The sequence below is a fragment of the Meriones unguiculatus genome, chromosome 8 (assembly GCF_030254825.1).
Source record: "Meriones unguiculatus strain TT.TT164.6M chromosome 8, Bangor_MerUng_6.1, whole genome shotgun sequence".
Taxonomy (NCBI): Eukaryota; Metazoa; Chordata; class Mammalia; order Rodentia; family Muridae; genus Meriones; species Meriones unguiculatus.
This window is the reverse complement of record NC_083356.1, coordinates 62498886-62522035: the sequence shown is the minus strand read 5'-3', so window position 1 is coordinate 62522035 and position 23150 is coordinate 62498886. Positions and strand designations below refer to the sequence as shown.

General features: G+C 44.6%; 2 long non-coding RNA genes across 4 annotated transcripts; one reads left to right on the top strand and one right to left on the bottom strand.

Annotated features, from left to right (window-relative positions):
* The first annotated feature begins 96 nt into the window (after positions 1–96).
* Positions 97–19083, top strand: LOC132655838 (uncharacterized). Its single transcript, XR_009593720.1, has 3 exons — positions 97–449; positions 12279–12322; positions 19000–19083. It is a non-coding gene; the product is annotated as an uncharacterized LOC132655838 (long non-coding RNA).
* Positions 14225–22549, bottom strand: LOC132655837 (uncharacterized). Of its 3 annotated transcripts, none has more exons than XR_009593719.1 (5): positions 22424–22549; positions 21181–21302; positions 19289–19314; positions 18532–18721; positions 14225–18225 (listed from the first exon to the last, which is right to left on the bottom strand). It is a non-coding gene; the product is annotated as an uncharacterized LOC132655837 (long non-coding RNA). The 3 variants fall into 3 exon arrangements; XR_009593717.1 differs by having other exon boundaries at positions 18690–18721; XR_009593718.1 differs by lacking the exon at positions 18532–18721.
* Between the last annotated feature and the right edge of the window lie 601 nt (positions 22550–23150).

The following is a 23150-nucleotide window of genomic DNA, read 5'->3' as shown; positions in this document are numbered from 1 at the left end:
GGCACAGAGTAGGGGCTGGGTTAATAGTTAACTTTTGTCCAGGTTATATGAGGTAACAGTGGAACTGTCAAAGTTCTTATTCTCCACTGGCTTGTCATCAAGAAACAGAACAACAGCATACGGTCACATTAAACCTTCTGCAGATACAGATGTCCTCTGTCCCAGGCACAGTGGTGCGCACCTGTAATCCCAGCACTCAGGGAGGCAAGACATGCAGATCTCTGTGAGTTCAAGGCCAGCCTGGTCTACAAAGTGAGTCCAGGACAGCCAAGGCTACACAGAGAAACCCTGTCTGGAAAAACCAAAAAGAGCTGTCCTCTGGGAGTGCACACAAGGCTCACCATTGGCTGACTTCACCTCTGTGCCATTAGCTGGATGTAAGCATCAGCGGTTCTATCTGGGAGTCTGAAGCCAAATTATTACATGCTATAAGGCTGCCAAGTATGCAGGTAAAGACTGGCATTCTTGCAAATTGCTCTTGGCTTGTTAGACTTGAAAAAAACATTTCCATGACTGTGTGATTAAAGCAAGCTGTATTTAGAAGTGCACAAGGAACTGGCCAGCTGACTGCCTCCCTAAGATGGTCTTCCAAAGAGCAGCACTGGCTTTTGAGGTTCTTGTATGGGGAAGGGTTGGGGCTGATGGAAAACAGCTGTTGAGATAATTGGCTCTTAGCACCCTGCTAAGAGAAAAGTGGGGACTCAGACCCTAAGGCTGCCTGTGGGGTAGGTAAGTGTGAGAATGTATCTTGTGGAAGAGGAGCCATCACAGGTGTTCAGGCAAACAGGTAAGTATACATTATGTAGTTACAAGGTCAGCAGAGGTTGAAAAACATGGTTTTTCAGGGTACATCAGATTTAGGAAACAGAAACGTATTCCTGTAAAGTATAGAGACTTAATAACAGTGTATAAGAATGTGGCTCCTGTTTTGTTTTCATGTGTTCTTCTGCATAGTTTCCTTATATAGTCAGCAGACCTGGGCATCTGTTAGATTAAATAAAGAATACAAAACAAATGGTTCTTTCAGGGCAGTGATGGCCCACGCCTTTAATCCTAGCACTTGGGAGGCAAAGGTGAGCAGATCTCGGTAAATTCAAAGCCAGCCTGATCTACAGAGTAAGTTGCAGGACAGCCAGGGCTACACTAAGAAACCTTGTCTTAAAGGAAAAAAGAAAAAAAAAAAAGAATAAATGGATCTCTAGAAGTTTAACTTTACAACAATCTAAAATCCGAAAGCCTGATAATGGTCACAAGGCAGACCAAAGGATCTCTAGTCATGTAAGAATTTTGGTTAACACTGGAAATCCAAACTTTGGCTTAATCTCCCATAGAAGCTCATAATTCTGTCGTAGCAGGAGAGGAAAATTAGCAGGGGCTACATGACCGGGAGAAAGGGTTGTTGTTTTGTGATCACTGAAAACCGCTTACATCCAAAATGGCGTCTGCTTCTGGGAAGAGCCCTGCCACTTACTGTGATGTCCCCGACTAGAACGGAGCTCATAGAGCTAGGAGGAACTCTTAAGCTGAAGGACATGGATCTGAGACTTAAGGGCCTGGCAGTTTGCTGAAGTGTGAGTGATGAGAACTTGGAACAGTTCTTTCAGTCAGGCTCAGGGTTGGTCTTTCTTTGGTATTGTTCCCCAAAGACTCAGTCTTCTGGGTTCAACCAATCAATGGAACACAGAAAGCACCTTTCATTATGGAGACATGCTTTGGCAGAATAAACCAAGGGCTGGCCTTACTGGCTCGTAGCAGAGAGCAGACGTGTGAGAGCGATGAGGTTCTGTCACGAGGAGTACCGGCTTGTGTGCCAAGCTTACGATTTCTAGACGTGGGTAAATCCAACTGCCAATAAAGCCATTGGTAAAACTTCTGGCCAGAGAAATCTAATGGATTTCAGTAGTTTCAGCCAGTTTTAGAATATCATATGTGTATTCCCCATTCCTAGAGACAAGGAAGAAAAAGACAAGGATGGATTTCCCCAGCCTATAGTCCTATGCAAAGATGAAGACTGCCTTTATGTGCTATTGGCTTCTGTTTCTGTTACCATAATGCCATCAGCACAGCTGGCGCCTTAGGAAGATCAGAATCTGGAATGTTAAATCTTTGGAGACATCCACAAGGTATCTATCAGCATTTCATCTCTTAGGGTTAAAGGATTTCTCTCTAATCTTGGCCCGGACTTTACCACAGATCGGCCTTTTCCAAAGTTCAGTGACTTGCTCCATAAGTCTTTAGCTTACTGTGTGCTCCCATTGCAGGGGTGAGGGAGCTCTGAATGCAGCTGCCAAGGCTTCTGGGCCTCATAGCAGCCCTTTTCTTTTCTTCAGAGACTGAAGAGTAACAGACATGGGATCTTATTTCCCCAACAGCCTTTTCTTCAAAGTCTCAAATGTTTGGTACATTATGCCTGCTAGTCCACCATTCCTAAGCACACCTTTCCAGGGCCCCCAGCTTACCCACTGAGCTGCCACCTTTGCTAATAGTTCTACTGGCCACCAGTGAGTGGGGTCTAATGAGTAGCCTGACAGGATGTGATCCAATTTCCAAACCTCCCAGCACCCTCGGTGGGAGATCACAGTCTCTAGAAATTTGGAACGCAGCATAGTAACTACTTCTCAGCACCTCCAATAGGATGTGAGAAGAAGCAAGACGTCCCTAAGGAAGAAGGTCATTATGGTGTCAATACAACAAAACGTTTGGCAACCTTGCAGGAAGGTCCTGAGTTAGCACTGCTTGTCAGTTTGCCTTAATCAAATGGCAGCTCCTGTGAGTGTGTGTGAGTGTATGTGTGTGTGTGTGTGTGTGTGTGTGTGTATGTGTATGTGTTCCCGCTCTCATAGTCTTTTACTGACCTGGAAGGATGTAACCTCAGAGGAAGCCACTGACCTTGGATGAGCTGACAAGTGAAGCTTGTTTGCTCCACAGATCTCTCCATCTGGCCAGCCTTTCCTTGAGTAGACTGGATGACATTCCTGTTCTATCATATCTTTAAAGTCACATTCCTCAGTCCCAGCTCTGCTTCAGCTAGGCAGACTGACACAAGTTCATTTTAGAGGCAGAGCAGTTGTAGACAGCATGAACTGCAGTGTAAGTTAACAGCATTCATCTCATTTTGAAATTTTTTTTTAAAAAGGGGGAGTCATTTAATCATCCGTATTTGGAACAAAGACCTCCCCCCTTGCTGTTTCTTTGTTACAACATGGATATTCACAAAGAATAGTGACATGTATTTTCTTTTTTTAAATCTCCTAATAGAAAATTGTGAACCATTTCTGCTTTCCATTCATCCCGGAAATGCAGGGTCACCTAGCCAGCTGGCTTACTAACACACAGCTAACTTGTACAAACTGAAGCTCATCTCACATGATTGTCATGGGTTTTCTCTGAAGAGCTGAGTCACATACACAAAAGCGGACTCCCTTAGAAGGAAGTCTGTGACACAGTAAGGAATGAGAGGAAGCCTCGTGGCTACAAACCTTGAAGGAAGGATGGGCGCTTAGAAATTGGTCTCCATTCAAATTCCTTAGGTACAGAAATAATAGCATGGTTTTTGTTAGGACCAATGAAATGATGATGCCCACAGATTTTATATAAAGTGGTTTATTGGATGGAGATGAGAGAGAGAAGGAGAGAGCGAGACATGATAGTGGGAAGGGAGGGGGCATCCCGACAGTGAAAGGAGAGAGAGCAGGAGAGGGAGAGAGTAAGAGGGCAAGAGGGCAAGAGAGCAGAAAAAGCAGCAGGTTGATCCTTTTAAGGAGCAACTTAACCATGCCTGCCATGGCGGGCGGGCAACACGTAATGACATCATAGGTTGCTAGGCAACCCAAAAGCAGGCTGCCTAAATACTAACAGTCCTCCCTTTTTCTATAATTAAAAAAATGAGGAGCTTGGGCTGCTTTTCATATTAGACAGGTTAAAGTATATAAACGTAGGTTCATTGGAAGCAGCTCTCAGTTGTCATGCAAGGAGGTGAGAGCGCGCGCGCGCGCGAGAGAGAGAGAGAGAGAGAGAGAGAGAGAGAGAAAGAGAGAGAGAGAGAGAAAGAGAGAGAGAGAGAAAGAGAGAGAGAGAGAGAGTAATAATAGCAACAAAATGTCCAGATTACATGGTGAGGAGGAGGGGAAGCCCCTGCCCTGCAAAGTTCAGGGGAGAGGGTTGCCTGCAGAGAGCTGCCAGCCACACAAGGCAGCAGGTAGGGACTGAGAAATTCTGGGAGATACTTCCTGCTGACCCTGGGGACGCTGTAGGGAGGTCAGAAGGCTGAAATGCTGGCTAAGTCCAGGAAGAACAGGCTGTTTTGATGCTGTCCAGGGTCTGTGAGAACATCCATGGCTGGGAGGGAAGGTGCAGGTCCAGCTTGACGGAAGTCTGTGAGGTCAGACTGGAACACTGTGGCAGCTGCTTTGGCACTGTTGTGGATATAGGAAACATCTGGGTCTGGCAGGACACTGGAACATATTTATCGGCAGAATACAAACTAAAGTAGTTTATGGAGAAAATTTCTTTAGGTGTACATTTAAAACTTTTGGAAGATTGAACAGAGGTGGAAGATTTGGATCAGAGACTTGAACATGGGAACCTCCATTTAGTTGAGGAAACCTCCATTTACCCAATCACTGGCAGTAATTAAAAAGGTTTTGCTTTGGATCTGTCATCTAAGGAAATTGAGGCCAAGTTTGGTTGCAGAGGTGTGTAAGATTAGAGGCCCTTAAAGCAGGCACTAGGTGTAGAAATCTGAAATTCTCCAGAAGACAGCCCAGAGGAGAATCTGGAGGAATGGATGAATGAACTATTCCCAGTGGGCAGGTGGGAGTCAGTGACCTGTCAGGGCATCCCAAGAGCAAGGTTTGACTCAGTAGATTGGTACAATCTGTTCCAACAGCTCATCAGCATTGGCCAGAGACCAAGGGCCCAGTTGCCGGTAGTAGACACGGTTTACCCAGCACTAGGATTTTCATACACAAGTGAGAGGGAAAGGGAGAGAAATCATGGCAGCAGAGGGAGAATCTTACCCAAAGGAGAAGAAGGTCCTAGATGAAGCGTTTGGATGTAGGTTGGCGAGAGCAGTAGGAAGCGTTGGAGCCAACCAGAAGTGAAGATACCAATTGGCTGCTGTTGGGTGTATGAATGTAGCAATTGGTAGCCAGGAATTGATACCAACCAGAAGTGAAGATCACCGATCAGCTGGTGTTGGATGTAGGAATGTAGCAATCAAGTAGCCAGGAAAGGGATTTCCCAAAACCAGGGGAAGGGGAGGAATCCCACCCTCTGAGATAGACAATAAATAGGTACAGTACTTATCTGGAGCCTAGTTGACCTGAGAGGTGGATTCAGGTGGATTTCCTGCAGCTTACAAGAATTACTTTTAAGTTTCACAAAGGAGATAAAACTTTAGACATGTTAGCATCACAACTGTAATCTGCACTGAAACATACATTGTAGAGAAGGCAGTAGACATACACATTTGTGTTAACAGCATGAACATTCTTTAAGGTGAGCTCTGAAAAGGCAGAAACCTTTTGTGAAGTAGAAGGGACAAAAGATATTTAGCTTTAGCATGATGACATATTATGGAGATTTAAAGGAGAGTCAAAATCTTGATCTTGGAACCATGTTAGTGAGTGGTGTAGTGGAATGTTTTTGTATTAGAGTTAGATTAATAAATCAGAGCTTTATCGATAAAGGGCAAAGCTCTGGACAGTCAATAAATATAACAGTAGCATAGCAACAGGAGGAAATATTAAGCATTTTTACCTATTTAGGATACCTTAAATCACCTTAGACTTTGTAACCTTTATAACTTGCATTTACCAACCTTAAAACACTTTCTTAGACCCTCAAACAACATTTTTCTTAGGCCTTTGTATCTAGTTATTTACCATGAGTCATAGGTGAGACTGCTATGAACATTTATTGTCCTTTAACTAAAGGGATGGTAAAAGGTTATACCTGAGTCTGGCAACAAGCCATATTGTGTCTAGGCCTGACAACAGCAACTCTAGGACTCAGGCCTGGGCTCCTGCATATAAAGAGAACTGAGAAGGCATCTGAAGTCTCCCAAGGCAGAAGTCTGTGGGGCCTGAGTGTGAGGCCAAAACAGACCTGCAATGTTACCTTGGCCTGGGTGAGGGTGGTGGAGGTCACTGAATCTAGGAGCCATTCATTTGTCCTCCACCAGGCCAAGGAGCTCGAAGGCTGAAGTGTCTGTGGCTCTTGTGCTGGTTGAGCCTCCATGGCTGGGCACAGAGGACAAGTCTGCATGGGAGCAATTTGACTTCCAAAAGCCAGTCTGCCAGCAGGCAGTGTGTGGCTTTTGAGGCAGCCGTGGGACCACTGACCCCTTCAGCTGCATTTGAAATAGCTATCTGGCAGAGTTGACTTTAGGCTATACCCTGGCAGGATGGGCCACTGCAGACCTCTTGTTTTCTATGTGGGAATGTCAACAGCCTCAGAGCAGCAGCCAAGGTCTGGAGCATAGTTTTTGCTGTAGATGAGCCTGTCAGGAAGACTCCTCTCTTATTATTTTACCAACTCCTGTATGGTGACTCAGGGACCCTCCTCAGCTGTTTACTTAAATAAACAGTTGAGGCCATGTCTGCATCTGTAGGACTATAAATATATTTTTGAACATGTTAAAGTAGGACTTGATCATCTATGAGATGACTATTAACTTGCATTTGTTAACCATTAAATACTAGGACTTTAGGTTTTGTCCCTGTTAAGTTGGAGCCTTAAAACTCATAAATATAGTCCCTTAAAGTGAGAGCATAACAGTTTTCTGTATGAATTAGTATATGAAAAGCTCATAGCTTATAAAAGTCTAAGGCTATATTATACATTAATAATATTACCATTTTTAGAAAACAAGACCAAGCATATTTTAACCTTTTTATTGTGAGGATACAGCACAATGATCAAGTTTTAATATAAATAAATAAATGCCTCTAAAATTAATAGATCTTAATTTAGCATATTGGTACTCATACATAGTAATCCCTGAGTTATGAATTTTAAAACCAATAATATAGTAGAACAGTATAAAGCAATTTTAAAATTACATTTGAATTTATTATAGCAAACCTATTAGCCAGAAAACCTAGTGATAAATCTGGATCATAGGCAGCTTATGGCAGGAGAAATAGCATTTTTTATTAATTCAGGAATTGATAAAGACATAGACAGTTAGACAGACATTTTAAACTAGCTTAATTTGAATAGACCTTTATAACTTTGAAATTTTAGCATTATGTAAAACTTATTTTGAACCAGGGTTGAATCATATGTATCTTGTAAAATGTAACTTTGAATTTTTATAAAAATCCATACCAATTTAAAATGAGGCTTGTTGCTGTCCTGGTGTAAAAGGAGATAAAATAAACAGAGAATTAATTATTATTAAAATTGTTCATACCATGTAGTCACCTTAAGGTTTACAGTTTAATTTTAAGATTTTTTTTTTGACAGTATAAAAAGAAACCAGAGAGTATATTTAGTGAGGTATCAGGCAAAGAGAAACCGACAAGACTTTGAGAAAAGGGAAATAGGGAATTGTTTTTTTACTTTATGGATCACTCTTACTGTTACTGGATATTATTGGGTATTATTGGGTATTATTGGATATTAGACATTTGAGTAGGGCAAATATAGGTGTAGAAGCCAGAGGTTTCCCTAAGAGGAGAGAATATGAGGAAGCCGTTCCTGCCAATGAGAAAGGGGAAATGGAAATGGACCATGCAGCTAGTGGTTCACCAACCAAATAGCACGGCAGGTCATAGGCTTAATCCAGCTAAGCCTGAGAACCTCAGTGCCTGGTGCCAGAGCTTCATCAAAAGTAAGGACGAGTTCTCATAGAGGGAATCTCATCCACAGGAAAAGATAGGGGTAGATAGGCAGCTTTAGAATGGAGGTAGGAAGGGTACTGTAGTGGCCTTATAGGGTCTACAAGAGACTGTAGTTTTGCAGCTCTGAAAACAGTAGAACAGAAACAAAGTAGTAAAAGCAGCTGGCAGTGGGGAAAACCACAGTGTTTGTTGTTTTTGTTGTTGTTGTTTATAACCAAGGTGGCTGCCAATCATGTGACTGTCCTTGATTGCCCTAAGTTAAGATGGCAGTGAAACCATGTGCTTGCCCTTAGTGGAGATAGCAGTAAAAACCATGGCTTTACCCTCTCTATCCCAAAATCAATATGGCAGATAGACATGTGAGGTGTGTGGCCATAGCTGCATAGCCAGACCAGGTCCTAGCTGGTGGGATGGCTGTCCCGGCCAGTTTAAAACTCTCTGCATGCAGGTAGCACGTCTGATCAGAAGTCTTTACAACTGAAAACCCTCCTCTGCAAGCCTGCCCCTCCAAGCATATGTTCAGTGGGAGATTTAAAACTTCACCTGTTGGGGGCCCGAGGCAGCAGCACAATCTAAAGCCATCTGTGTGTGCAGGGTCCCCAGCAATTGCTTACCTAACAGCAATAGTTTAGGAGCGGGCTGTGTCTGTGTCTGAAGTAGCAGTTTCAGTGTCTGGCATGAGCGTTTTAGTTTCACCAAGCTGATTTTAGCGCAGGATGAGTGTCTACCTTGTCCCTGGTGCTCAGAGAAAATGGCAGGATGCCAAGTCTGAGTGGCCTTGAGCAGAGGGACACACGTGCATGGTAAGGGCAGAGCAGTTGAGAGAAAGTGTACATTTTAAGGTATATGTTTGAGTGGTGGTTAGGGATAGGTAGAGCAGTAGAAAACTCTGTTGCAGGCATCATGGTCTGAGTAAGGATTCCTGGTGTGACCAGACCAGGTGCTACCAGGAGAGCCCTTCCCGGCCAATGCACCAATGTTAGGACCAATGACATGATGCACACAGATTTTATATGAAAGAGGTTTATTGGATGGAGATGAAGAGAGAGAGAGAGAAGGCGAGAGGGAGACATGATAGGGGGAGTGGAGGGAGGTGCCCCAACAGAGAAAGGGGAGAGAGCAGGAGAGTGAGATTAAGAGGGCAAGAGGGCAACAAAGTGGCGGGTTGAATCTTTTAAGAAGCCACTTAACCATGCCTACTTACTGGGACACCTGGCTGTCGACACATGATGACATCATTGGTTGCTAGGCAACCCAGAAGCAGGCTGCCCAAGTACTAACAGTTTCAGTCACCAGCTGTGTACTTAGGGCCTGACGTGTTGCCTCCATGTTTCCACAGGTCCCAAAGAATCAATGAAGGCCATAGGAACTGGATCTCACACAAACGCGCACATGCACGCGCGCGCGCGCGCACACACACACACACACACACACACAGACATGAACATGCACACGCACATGCTCACCCACGCATGCACGCACACACTCACGCACACCCCAGAGGGAGCCAGACCTCTGGACTGCTACTGTGGCAGTCCTTCCTGCAGCTGCTCACTCTGAGAACATGATGTTTAGAATTCTTAGGGACACAAAACCAAGCAGAGCAGCAGCACCTCTGCTTCCATGCTTGGTGCCACTTCAATTGCAGATTACCACAGCAGATGCTGGGTGGGCTCAAGACCTGGGTGTGCCTTCCTCCATACTCCACCTACTCTATTGATCTGTGGTGGTTTGAAGGAAAATTCCCTCTTCATAGACTCACAGGGAGTCGCATTATCTGAAAGGATTAGGGGGTGTGGCCTTCTTGGAGGAAGTGTCAGAAGTGAGGGTGCAGGGCAGGCCCAGTGGCTCTCTCTTCCTGCCACCTTTAGACCTGAATGTAGCATGCTCAGCTACCTCTCCAGCACCATGTCTGCCTGTGTGCGATCATGTTGCCCACCATGATAGCAATGGACTAAACCTCTGAAACTGTAAACAAGCCCCAACTATAAGAGTTACAAACCCCTTTATATAAGAGTGGCCATGGTCACAGTGTCTCCTCACAGCGATAGAACACTGACTGAACTGCTTTGCCTGTGTGTGTGGGTGAGTGTGCGTGTCTGGGGAATTGTCTGGTCCTCCCCTTTTCAACAATCTTATCAGTAACTGACAGAGCTAGCCGTGGAAGCACACACCATAGTCCTAGCATTTGAGAGGTGGGAAGAGGAGGATCAGGAGTTTAAAGTGATCCTTAACTACTCAGTGAGTTTAAAACCAGCCCAGCCTACGTGAGATCCTGTCACAGATATAGAGATGCAACTAGTCCCATTTCTTATCCTCCTAGCGGACAACTCTGAAGTAAGACCTACTGTGTTCCCAAGTCAACTTTTCAGTATCATCTCTCACTTTATCTGGTCCTTTTCCTGTACCTTTTACTTCCTCTGACTTCTACTTGCGCAGTCCCCTTTCCTGACTAAACAAATGAATAATGCAAAGCAAAGCAAAAACCTCCAAGAAAAGAAGCTTACAACCACTTTAGCCCCTGCCCTTCAGGCAAAGTGCAAGATGGCTGCCTGAAATCTAGGGCTGTTTGTGGGTGAGGGATGTTCGGTTGGCAGAGCAGCTGCCTGGTGTGCGCTGCCCTAGGTTTCTGTCAACTGTATGGTGGTGCCATTCATAACAACCTGGGAGGTGGACGAGGAGAAGAGTTCAAGATGGGGCTGGAGAGATGGCTCCATGGTTAAGAGCACTGCCTGCTTTTCCAGAGGACTGGAGTTCAAATCCTAGCACCCACAGGGCAGCTCACCACTGTCTTTAGTGACATCTTCACAAAGGCATACACGCAATACACATGGAGTAAAAAGAAATGAAATTTTCTTTCAAAAGTTGAGGGTCCTCCTCAAGCAGCGTGAGGCCAGACTGGGAGGCACGAGGTCCGTTATCTAGGAAACCAACAAGCAGCTTGTTTGGGCCAGGTGGACCTGCACCGGCTAGCTACAATACAATGCTTATACTTAACGCAACAGTAAGAATCCTTGCCTGGAGCCCAGAGACCTTAATGTTAGAATGTCTGAGAACATGGATGGCGGGGGAGGTAATATCTTTATTCTCACTATTATTGAATTGTGTTCATTCATTCAAGGCAAAGTGGGAATATACAGCCTATGCTGGCCGTGACAATGTGATCCTTGAGAATGTGGCCTTGAAAACGCATCTACTTCCTAAGTGCTGGGGTTACAGGTGTCTGTCACTATGACAGCAGGGAAATCAGGGTCCCTCCTGGAATTCTTAGTCTCATTAATAGAAGAAGTTGGGGAGGGGCTATGGCTAGAAAGATGGCTCAGTGGCTTAACAACTTGCTGCTTTGTCAGATGACCTAGGGCAACACTCAAGGCAGGCAGCTCAAAACTGACACACACACACACACACACACACACACACACACACACATTAAAAAAAGAAGAAAGAATCTAACAATAGATTCAAACTGGGAATGGTAGCTCACACCTTTAACCCCAGAACTCAGGAGCCAGAGGCAGGCAGGTCTCTGTGTTGTAGACTATCCTGGTCTACTTAGTGAGTTACAAGTCAGCCAGGGCTACATACTGAGACCCATCTCAAGGAGACACACACACACAGACAGAAACACAGACGCAGAGAGATAAGAGAGACAGTGAGGGACAGAATAGAGCAGCAGAAAAAGCCATGCTGGTTGACTTAAGCAATATACAAATCAGCCAATCCACAGACAAACAGCCAGATGGCAAGGGGGGAGCTTTGGAAAATGTGGAAAAAACACAAAAAGCAAGGAAAAACACACTTACACTCTGGCCAGCATCTGAAAACAAACAAACAAACAAAAACAGAGGAGAGGAGAAAGGAAAAGTTAGCCCCTCCAGTGTTCAGTGACTGACACAATCTCACTGTAGTTCTACAGACTGTGCTGGGGGTGGGGGCGGGGTTCTGGGAAGAAAAGTGCACTTATCTCATTAACAGGCTAATTATTCTCCTGTTTCTTCATTTTGGTCCCTTGGTTACATGATTGACTAAGCCAACCAGATTAACTCTTTATTTTGTTTTGTTTTCTGCGAGTGTTTCTCTGTGTAACCTTGGCTTTTCTGGAACTTGTTCGATAGATGCAGCTGGCCTCAAATTCACAGAGATCCACCTGTAATTGCCTCCCAAATGCTAGGATTAAAGGCATGTGCCACCAACAGCTGAAATATATTTGTATGGGACCCCACATACCCTAAGGACAGTTTTGGGCAAATTGAATTTTTTTCTGTTTTTTATTTCTCCCTTTTTTCAGAGACAGTGTTTTTCTGTGTAGCTTTGGCTTTGTAAACCAGGCTGGCCTTGAACTCCTGCCTCTGCCTTCCTGAGTGCGGGATTACAAGCATGTGCCACCATACCCAGCTTCTTGTATTTTGTTTTGTTTTGCTTTGTTTCCAGATCAACTCTTGGGGGAGGACACAATGGCATATTTACACCCAGAGGTAGGTCCCATTTATTTGGCTAGAAGACAACAGCTTTTCCTTATTGAGCTTTCAATGCTACTATAGCAACTGTGCCTAGCATGTAACTGAAATTTTAATTATGACTATGGCCAACAAAATTGACTAGTACTTAGGACTTTGAAGCCAGACATGGTGATGCATGCCTGTAATCTTAGCACACAGGTAGGAGGGGTAGAAAGATTCAGACCTATTCAAGGTCTTCCGTGTCTACACAAGACAGAACAAACCTTCCTGAGACTTGGCCATCAGTGGAAATCATGGGTGTTTTCATATTACTGTTGCAATGAATATTTCAGAATATTTACAATCAATATAGTTGGAAACTAAGAAAGTCAGAGGTAGGTGAGATAGCACACACAATCAGAGAGAGGGGAAGAAGAATGAGAAATTCAGGTTATCTTCTTATCTGTAAGGGGGCACAGCAATGACTGCCAATGAAACTGCCAGTGACCACTCCACAATGTGGTTAAGGTTTTTACTGTAGATATCAGAGTCCAGAACAGACAGAGAAAGATGCAGACTGAATACAACCAGCACGTGCCAGGGATGTGGTAAGAGAAGGGAGAATAAGCAGAGACAGAAGACAGGGAGATAGTAAAAACAGCAGGGTAGGGAGGGAAACCTTCCGTTATAAAGAGAACAGACAATATCCAGTATCCAGGAGGAGGGAAGCCTAGAGAGTGAAAAGCCAGTGTTAGGAGGCAGTTTCCTGGGTCCCGCCATCTCAGGAACAAGTTCCATCTTGCTGGCAGGGTCAAAACTGAGTTCATATCCCAGGCCTTGGAACCCAACTCCTCTCCTGCTTCTTGAGGAGTTTCCATGTTTGTCTGCTGTTGGGCCAGATATTATTTATTATTTACCCTATAATTGTTGCAGCGATATTATTTGAGCTGCTATCTCAAATAAGTCACAGACACCTGTTAGATTTTATAATTGTCGTATTACCTTGGGCCAGGCAGATATTTCTACCTACACTGTATCAATAACCTCACCATCCATCTCCCAGCCCCATCCAATGCCATCTGCCTTAACCAATTTTATCTGGGCTACCTTTCATCCATAATCTTATGAATACATGCTTTTATTCTTTACCTGGGCCTTTCCACACCATTATTGGAGTCTTTCCTCTCAGCCCACATGGTTCCTTCTCCACTCTAACTCACTGTGGTGACCTCCTTCCTCCTCTCTTCCCATCCATTCCCCATGATTCTGTTGTCCTCCGAAGCCCAGGAACCTTAGCCATGCCTACCCCATTCTACCCTGCCCAGGTATAGGCTGTTTAATCATCCAATCAGGTAGGTCTACACAACAAGGACAGGTATATCCACGCAGCAACATTCAAGGATCAGACCATCCCACAACAATCTGCTAACCAGTCAAGGATGTAAAGAAGGAAGTTGCCATTATCCATTATACAAACTAAGGCACACAAGTTGTGAATGTGTTGCCTGTCTTGACTTAAAGCTTGCCCACTCCTTTGTTTCCCTATCACTCTAAATTCCAGGCAAAGACCAAGAGAGGACTGCAAAGAGCTGAGTCAAGGGTCCTGAAACAGGTGACCTGGAAAGACCCAGTTACCACTTGCTTAGCCCTTTGTGTCAAAATTCGATTGGTCAATGCAACACCCCACCCTGTTTCCCCTCGCTTGCTCATGGTTTAAAACTGCTGTGGTACAATCTCCCTTCGAGGATGTGGTTCCGATCCTGAACTGGCTGCCTCCCTGCATGCGCAGAATAAAGCTTGGAAGTGAGTTTTCTTGGCTTCCACCCTGAACCCGACACTAGCATATTAGCATGGAGCTCTGAGATGTATAACGGGCACTTGTGAAACTGATGTGGGAATCCACCAGAGAAGACTGCTTGGACATGGGTTCAAGCCAACAGAAAGTCTTTATTAGCCAGCGGTCAACTACACTTGGTGTTCGGAATCCTGGTGTAGCACTGAGCCTCAGGATGAGATTTTAAACACAAGAAAATCATGTCCTGGGTTGACATAGTTCAGTTAACAAGAATAGTTAGCCAGAAGTAGAACTACAGAAGCCAAAAAGTAAGTTAGTACATTTAGACACTTTCCCAGAACTATGGCCTTTGATGGCGGGCAGGTCTTTGTTTTAGTGTTGGCACGTGGAGGTCTCTACGTGCTGAGTTCGATGGCCTGAACGGCACTTCCATCATGGATTCAGTTGTGCTAAGATCTGGGGCCTACTAGGGTCTGTGGCCCTGCTACACTGAGGGAGCCTGGAGACCAGCATGGGCTTTGATATGCCACCACAGGTAGCCATATTTTCCTTCTGCCAGAAGTAAGGGAAATGGTTCCTTTGGCAGGTGGGAACCAGTTTCACGAGTTCCTGAAGAATGCTGGCTTTTCTCTAACTGCCAGACTGGTATAATCCAGATTAAGCTCATTTCTGTTTACTTGGACTGTTGGGCTTTCAGACCTGGGACAAGCAACTGAGGTGCTTTTTTCCCAGCATCCTGCATTCCTATTACAGGATGTGGCTGGCATATCTCTACCCTGAACTTTCCAGACTAGGGGTAGGGGGCTTCCCCTTCCCAAGGGGCTCTCACTATATAATCCAGACTTTTTGGTTCCCTTCTCTTTCTGTATCTCTTTTCCTCTCTCTCCTCTTTTTTTCTCTCCCCTCTATGAATGCTTCAAGAGCTGCTCCCAATAGCCTTGCATTTAAATACTTTACCTGAAAAAGAAACAGAAAAGGAAAGAGAAGAAAAAGGCAGAGGACCACTACCAAAACCACAAAGGAACAAACACAGCTCCCTTCCAGGCCATACCTAAGTGCCTTTTTGCTTGTCTGTGGTAGGCTCTCACACAAGCTGGCCTTTAACCCTGTCAGTCTTTCTGCTTCAGGCTCCTAAGTGTTGAGAGTCCATGGGTGCCATCTCCACGTCCCGAGACCGAGTGTAGGAATCCGTGTTTGTAAGCAGCATTGCAGTGATTGGGGTAAAGCTTAAGGAGGGCTCTTGTCTAGAGAGATTATGGAGAGATTATGGAGTATGCTAGCATGTACTGGCTTCCTTAGACAGAATCCTGAATCCTTTTCAGTCATCATCCAGCCCAGGGCAGAGTTTTTATAATGATTAATATGCCCTGCAACAGATTTGATATGATGGAGATTTATTGTGAGAGAGGGGGAGGGAGAGAGAGGAGAGCACCCATGACACAGAAAGAGACAGAGAGAGGGAGAGAGAGGGAGAGAAACCAAGAAGAAAACAAGTTTGAGCGGGTTTTTTAAATCTGGCGTGCATAGCACACAGCTGGCAGTGCACCTGGAGTTGGCAGGTGATGATGTCAGAGGTTGCGAGGCTAGTGGATGCCTGTATGCTAACAAGATTCACCTTCCATATTCAGAATTTCAATTTCTTTTCTTCAGGTAAAGTGTGGCTCATGTTTTTCAAAGCTCCATGTTTGGGGCTTTCCTTGGACTGACTGAATCTTTTAAAGCAGGTTCTGAAAGGATTGGAATTCCCCAGGATTCCCAAGACCAAATTCTCAGCACAAATAGATTTATAAGAGGCAAAGACAGGAGACAAGAGGATGTGGGAGAAGGGGTAGCGAACAGGCAGAGAGGGAAAGGGTGTTTGTCTACTGGGGAAAAAGAATTGGCTAGGGAGGAGACAGACATGGCCCATAGGAAAATAGCAGTTTATAAAGGTACAAGAAAAAAACGCATGTTAAGATGAGGTGTTCAATTTTAATTGGGCATGTTAATTAGGTGAGCCAAAGGGGGCTTTTGATGGCTGGACTCTAATACTTTGATAGCTGGACCTTGGTAGTCAGTCTCAGGAGGAGAAAGTGGCCAAATAAGGGAACAGGTTTAGGAATGTAATCTAATGGTTTTTAGAAAGGCAGAGGGAATGAGGGAGAAAGGCAAGGCCCGCCAGAGCCATGTTTTCCAGGCCTGGGCTGGCCAGAGTCCTCCTTTAGGTTCTAAATAGCTCTTGTTCTAGTTATACTTTATTAACTGACACTTATTGTGTAACTCATATAACCTAGTGTAGTTGGAGTTTTTCTTTTCTTTTTTTATATGCTCTACAGAGTAAATCCTCTACACAGTTCAAAGAGAGACTTAAATTGCTGATTTTCCAGCACAGGATTCTGAAAGGATTGTCACAGGTTTAGCAGGAAAGCCACATAAAAGACTTTCCTATGTAATAACCCACTCTTCAATTCAGTCTCCAGAAACGTGAGCTCTGTGGAGGGAGCATGTGGGGTGTGTGGGAGTACCTCTTTGTTCCTTTGTTGTTGGTTTGAGGCAGAGTCTTAAAACATACTAACACTAGTTTTGGACACTTGCTTCAGCATCAGACATTACAGTTGTACGCAACTCTTTCTTTTTTCCTCAAAAAGAACTAGACTATTGGCCGCACAGCTGTAGACTGCTACAGCCCAGGATGGCAGAGTGAAACCTGCAGTTATCTTTACAGGAACTGCCACTTGGAGAAGAAGCCCCGCACACTAAGACAGAGCTGCCTTTCATGCCCTACCCCCACCCCTGATACACAGCTTTGCATTATCGATCACCTTGGAAAGAACTTGTATTTTCCAAGTGCTATCTGAGTTCCACATTTGGTGCCCAGAACAGGGAAGTGAAGGGATGTATATGAGACTTGTAAAGAACAAGTCTTTCACCAGATGATAGGCGTCACTTGGAATGAAAACTTTTTTATTTGCCTAAGGCTCAGAAAGTCAAGCCAAGAGATTCAGGGAGGAACTGGTTGGCTTTGTCTTTCTCCAAACCACTTCCTCACTCTTCTTCTCTCTTAGGTGAGAGAAGTCATAGCAATCTTGACTATTAACAAAATGTCATTGTGGTATTTCAATGGCATGATTCATGGCATTGTAGTTAGTTTTTATTGGGCATTCTCTAGATACTGCCTATCAGTATGTATATAAAAATGATGCCACATGCATATAATATGATATGAAAGAGTTTATTTGGGAGAAGGGAAGTGGAAAAGAGTTAGGGCCTAAGTGAGCCATGAGAGCAGAGAGACAGAGAGAGAGAAAGAGAGAAAGATGGGGAGAGGGGGCACCCCAACAGAGAAATAAAAACAGAGAGAGCAAGAGACAGACAGTGTCGAGTTGGTCTGTTTATAGATCATACAGGGATGAACCGGGCCATCTGCCAGGTGTATCTGCCACACACCTGGCAGGTGACACATGATGACATCATAGGTTGCTAGGCAACCCAGAAGCAGGCTGCCTATATGCTAACATTCTTCCCTTTTCTATAACTAAAAAAATGAGAACATTGGACTGCTTCTCATGTAAGTTAAAGTATATAAATGTAGGTTCATTGGAAGCAGCTCTTGGTTTCCATGCAAGGGAGTAAGAGAGAAAGAAAAAAAAAAGTAAGAGCAACAAAATGTCCAGATTATATGGTGAAAAGGAAAGGAAGCCCTTGCCCTGGAAAATTCAGGGTAGAGGGTGGGGTTTGCCAGCCATCTCCAGCAGCAGATAGGGACTGAGGAATGCTGGGAGAGCCTGGAACTGTTTGTTGTGGGCAGAAGCACATTACTTCAGCCTTTTGTTGATAATAAATGGACAATCTTTTCTGACTACCTCCTGCTGACACTGGGGTGGTGACAGGGAGGTCAAAAGGTTGAAATGTTGGCCAAGTCCAGGAGGAGCAGGCTGTTTTGATGCTGTCCAGGGTCTGTGAGAACATCTGTGGCTGGGAGGGAAAGCGTAGGTCCAGCTTGATGAAATCTGCAAGGTTAAACTAGAGTATTTGTAGGCAGTTGCTTTGGCGCTGTCGTGGATGTAGAAAACACCTTGGTCTGGCAGGATACTGGCGATTGTAAGGGCAGACACAAAGTTATGTGGTTAAGAAGAAAATTCCTTTAGGCGCACATTTGAAGCTTCTGGGGGAGCAAGAGAAAGGGAAGGCCTGAAGCCAAAGCGAAAAACTAGAACACAGGGACCCTCCATTCACACACTCACACAAGTATAAAGGACTTCACACCCATGCCCCACATTCCTCCTGCTCAGCTCCAGAGTATAATAAAAACATGCTTCTCCTATGCTTCCCTTTATTACCACCCAGCCTGACAAACTACGGGCAACAATCCCCAGGGTCTTAAATCCAGTCTCCTATGGAAAACTGAGGTTACCCACATTTCTCAATATGGTGGACAAAAATATCTTTGTAACTGTAAACACATACTCACATTCTATATGGGCCCAAACGAGAGAAAACTCAAAAAGATTGATTCACCATATGCTTTCCACCTTTGCCATCATGGGCATTCCTCAACAAATAGACTGATAATGCCCCTGCATTTACTGGCTCCCATTTCAAAACCTTTTGCTCACAATGGGAAATTACCATCACACAGGGATTCCCCACAATCTTCAGGGCTGAGGAATAATAGAAAAAACACATTGAACCCTAAAGCTCAACTTCTATAACAAAAAAACATATGCCTACCCCCCAACATACAATTAATGATGGCTCTGACTACCATATATTTAACATTTACATGAGCTCCAAACACCCTCCTATCTCCCTCCATTGGCATACACCAGGATTAACCCCTCCTGTCCTAGTACAATTGGAAGGTCCCTTAGATGGAATTGGGAAGGGACCAGACCCCCTCTTTACCACCAGAAGGTGTTTTGTTTGTGTTTTTCCACAGGACCAGTCTAGGCCTATTTGGGTCCCTGCTAGAAATGTCTGACACCACCTCCCAACTGAAAAGATGCCCCACCTCTTGCTGGTAAGTCAGAGAAGACAAAGGAGGCAAGGAGATGTCCCTTCAATAGAACAACAAGATCTCTTGGAAGGGCATTTATGATCTGGTAGCTGCCGCCTAGGCCATATGCCCTCCACAGGCTTCCCTTTCCTATATTCGTATAGCCATTTTCGTAATTCTTCATCCCAACCCTGCCACTGCCCAGCCTCTCCCTAGCCCTCCTAACACTCACCGCTGGAGGTTCTGTCCTAGGGAGACCTACAACAGAATAAAAAAGTTATAGGAACCCAAGACTTCCCACTTGAAGGATGTCAGACCAGGAATGAGATCCCCCTACACCCAATTCCATTTCCACTGTCCCCAGCCCTTTCCTCTGCTTTCCTTACGGCAACACAGGTGCCTGCCTCCAGGAGGCCTCCATAAATGGCTGCAGATATTGGAGATGCCAAACTGAATCCGCCAGGCGTGGTGGCACCATGCTTGCCAACATTAACACTTAGTTTTAGCTTTCTATCACTCATCACTTGGACGAACATTGGAGAATAGGAGTCGTGGGTAAGCTCTACCCTAATGGCTATGCCATCTACTCTGTAGCCAATCTACATGTCTCTCACTAGCTTGTCCCTGCCTCCGAATCAGTCTTTACTCACATTAACATCCTTCAAGCTCAGAAGGAGCTCCAACCCATCCTTTCCTGGCTATAGTAGATCCAATCTGCAGCTGACCTCCCTCCCCTTACCACCCACTCTAAGTTGCTCAGTGATTTTTCTGCACATCCCTCTAGCCCTTTAAGTAGTTGTTTTTGAAGAAGGACCCCTCCCCGCCCCATCAGCAATACTCTCCTCAGGTTCTCTCCTGCCCAGTGAATTTATGAAGTGATCAGTATCAGCTCAGACCACTCCAAGACCAAGTTCTCAGCACAAAGGAGATTTATGTATGCAGGAACAAAGGGCAGAGAATAAGAAACAAAGACATTAGATGGAGGATGAGGCAGAAAGGAGAGGAAACAAGGAAGAGGGCAAGGAAGGGGTCTTTGTCCCAGAGTGTGTGTGTGTGTGTGTGGGGGGGGGAACAGAGGATTGCCTCTGGATGGAGAGGAAACAGACATGGCCCTTAGGAAAATGGCAGTTTATGACAGTACAGGGGAAATCCCCGTGTTAAAATGAGGTGTTTGATTTTAATTGGGCATGTTAATTAGGTGAGTCAAAGGGGGCTTTTGATTGCTGGAATCTAATACTTTGATAGCTGGACCTTGGTAGTCAGTCTCAGGAGGAGGAAGTGATCAAATAAGGGAATAGACCTTGGTGGCTAGCTTTAGGAATGTACTCTAATGGTTCTTAGCAAGGCAGAGGGAACAGGGGGTAGGGCAGCTCACGAGAGCTGTGCCACCATACTCAGGCTGGCTAGGGTCCCTTCAATTTGTATTTCCATAAATTGGGATTCTCAATGAACACCTGCTTTCTCTACCCCTACCCTGCCTGCCATTCTAAGTATGTTCAAGATCCTTCAAACTCCATTTTTCATATATTGCTGGATGTTATACTGTCATAAAATCCCTTGCCAGATAATTTAGTCCATTACTTTTGAGCTTAACTTTATATTTTAAAACTTAAAATGCCAGGTCACAGCCAGTATGCAGCCAAGTTCTTTTCCAGAATCCGATACAAAGGACCTAGTCTAGTTCCCAATTAATCCTTGTTCCCTCTGAAACCTAGAGAGTCAGGACTTCATTTACATGTCTGTGGGCATTCTGGTCTTCTGGACCCCTTCATTAAACTCTACTTACAGCATTCTAGAGCTGCTCTAGCCCACACTTCCAAACTCTCCCACATTGCTCCTGCAAAGTAGTTTCAAAGGCTTAAGAAACATATATTCAGGTTTATTAGAATGAAGGTCCCATTCCTTGCTAACAATTTTGTGTATTATTTGCTCTTCTTGTTGTTGCCACAAAATACTGACAAAAGCAAATTAAGGAAGGAACCTATTGTTGTTTGAGAGAGATATCTGCCCAGCCTTAGGCATTTGAATACTTGGTCCCTGGTTCGTAGGACTGTTTGGAAAAGCTTAGGAGGTGTGGCGTTGCTAGAGGAAGTGCTACTGAACTTTGAGAGTTCAAAGACTCACCATTTCCAGTTTGCTCTCTGCTTCTTGCTTGTGGTTTGATTTGTGAGCTCTCAGCTGTTCCAGCTGCTATGCCTGACTGCGGCCACACTTTCCTGCTGTGATGGCAATGGACTCTTTATTTTCTGGAATGTAAGCCCAAATAAATATTTTCTGCTATAAGTTGCTTTGGTCATGGCATTTTATAGAAAAGTAATGAATACAGAAAGGTTTAGCTCTCAGTTTCTAGTAGGGTGCTAAGAGTAACTCTAGCTCTGAAGGCAGGGGTCTCAGAGAGCTGGTCACATTGTATTGATAGTCAGGAAGCTGAGAGAGATGGATGTTGGTGGTTAGCTTTCTCCTCAGGTATTATTTATTTAACATTTGTTACATGTGTTCATTTGTGGGTGCTACAATGTGCATGTGGAGATGGAGACCATCTTGAGTAACTGATCCTCCGTTGGTGCTCTGTGGTCCTATGGCTACAACTCAGGCCATCAGATTTGGTGACAAGTACCTCTACCTACTGAGCCTTCTCTCTCTAGCCCTTATTTATTATTTTTTAAGATTTATTTTAGTTGTAATTATGTGTATGAGTGTATTTGTCTTTCTGAGAGTGCACATGATTACAGGTTCTAGAGGAGGCCAGATGAAGCCATCAGATCCCCTGCAGCTAGCTGGAGTCACAGGCACTCCACGTGGCTGCTGGTAATGGGCATTCTTAATGTTGGAGCCATCTCTCCACCCTTGGGAAAAAAATTTTTCTGTGTTGGCTCCCAGCCCAAAAGATGGTGATATTCATACTCAGGGTGAGTGTTTTAAGTTAAACCTGTCTGGAAACTCTCTCAAAAACATACCTAGAGGCTTGTCTCCTTGGTAATTTTTCTTCCTCTTCTTCTTCCTATTATTAATTTATTCATTCACTTTACATCCCAAACATAGCTCCCTCCCTCCTCTCCTCCCGGTCCCACCCTCTTTCCCTCTTCCCTGAATCCCACCTCTCCTCCCCATCAGAAAAGGGGAGCCTCCCCACCACCTATCCATCCCAGCATGTCAAGAAGTAGCAGGTGGCCTGATACATATACTATGGTGGCCTGACAAGGCAGCCCCTTTGGGGGAAAAGTGATTGAAAGGCATGCAAGAGAATCCTTGTCAGAGTCAGCATCCTTACACATGAAGGCCAACCTGTCCGTGAACATATGTGTAGGGGCCCTAGATCTAGCCCATACATAATCTTCAGTTGGTGCTTCAGTCTCCAAAAGCCCACCTGGGCCCAGGTTAGTTGGCTCTGTCTGTCTTCTTCTGGAGCTCCTGTTTCCTCTGGGTCCTCCTATTTTTGTTTCTATCACTTGCCAAGAAGCCTCTCAGAGGACAGCTATGCTAGGCTCCCATCTGCAAACATAGCAGAATGTCGTTAAGAGTGCCATCTCCTAGGTAACTCTAAAGCCAGTCAAACTGACAATGAAAAGCTATTATTCCACACACTAGTGAAGGCAGCTAGGACTTAGCACAGGAGTGCCATTCCTTAGTGCAAACAGCTCCAGGACCTCTGGCCCTTCAATTTGCACAGTTGTAAATCTTAACACGATTAATATAGAAATTCCCACAATCCCCGAGATGGCGAAATTCTGAGATATGTACCACCTAACTTCCCAACCAATGAGATATGCATGCTTTGAGAGAGCAGCTTGATATTTAGTACTCTGCAACCCAAGGCTGATGGTTTCCCTGTCCATGCCTGGGTCCTGAAACCTTCCTTACTTCCTGTGTCCATTTTGGTACCCTTAAACCAGACATGAAGTTCCTTGCAAGGTGTCACTCTACTAGCTAATCCTAAAAAACAGTGTTAATCTGTACAGTCCTCAATAACTAAACCTGAACTCTTTACGGAACAAAGTGGTACCAGATTGAATGAAAAGTGTGAATCTGCTGAAGTGAACTATTAGAAAGATTTCCCCGAAAACTGGACCGTCAAAACTTGCAGTGCAAAAGTT